Raw genomic sequence first — 1,163 nt, 5'->3', positions numbered from 1 at the left:
AAAATATATCGTTGACTCCATTTTGATTGAATATCCAGGCCCTGAACTTTACAGCAACACTGTCAGATTGGAAAAACACTGACTCACGCCAAGGAGCTCTTTTTTCCCCCCGTTAAAGCAGAGGTCCATCCTCTGCACGGTGCTTAAATCAGGAACATTCCTGCATTCAGCTAAGATGGGAACTGCTTTCTTAAACAGAATAGGTACACTGTATTCTTAAACAATGCATAACATGATTTAACAAATAACTTAACGCACCCCATTATACATTCACAAAGAGAGGGACTCTAACCTTTGTTGTAGACAATATCATATTAATTCTGCAATTCTTATAGTATTTTAGACATAAGCCTCACTGACACGACTAAGTTCTGTATTCAAAACCGTGTAAGTCATACAGTACTAAAGTATTATGGGCTAAATGTGTTAAAAGTATGTCTAAGTAGTGTCAGTTTGAAGTCTTTTTATATGGTGTTTTGGTCCAGTGGTTCCCAAAGTAAGGGTCGGGTCCCCTCAAAAGGGTCTTAATACAAATCTGAGGGGCTGCAAGATGATTAGTGGAGCAGGGAGATTAATTCTTTTTTGTAATCTAATATTGGATAATTTGAACTGTTTAGAGGGCAAATGACACTGCTTATTTATAAGGAGTAGCAGGGCTAAGATTACAATAGTTCCCCCTGAAATGTGAGTCTAAAGAGAAAGAAAACAGAAATATTCAAGTACAAGTACCTTAAAATTAAACAAACATAAGTTACTTTTCACCACTGGTAACACATAATTCCACTTCAGTAAAATAAAAAAACCTTATTATTAGATTGTAACGGCTCTTTAAAAAGTCAAATGTTGTCCATTGAGCCTGATACGTCAGCAGTGACAACTCATTCATTGCCCAGGCTGTCATTTGTACACAGTGGCAGCCTGCAGCCCGTCCTGAGGTCCTTTTGATGTTGAAATATTACCTCAGATCTTCCCTGACAGCCTGTAATCAGGGAAGACTGGGGGAACTGAGAGACTGCGAGGTGGACAGACAGATAGTAAGTTTCAAACAAACAGACAAAGAAAAAAAGCGTGGCACTTGTAAACAGCAGAGAGAGAATGAGGCCACATATGCAAACACAGAGGAGGATTTAGACACCAACTACTGTGTGTTAATGTGTGTGTGT

Source organism: Morone saxatilis, unplaced genomic scaffold (genome assembly GCF_004916995.1).
Source record: "Morone saxatilis isolate NCDOM2014 unplaced genomic scaffold, NCSU_SB_2.0 Contig12, whole genome shotgun sequence".
Lineage (NCBI taxonomy): Eukaryota > Metazoa > Chordata > Actinopteri > Moronidae > Morone > Morone saxatilis.
Note: the sequence above shows the minus strand (reverse complement) of the source record.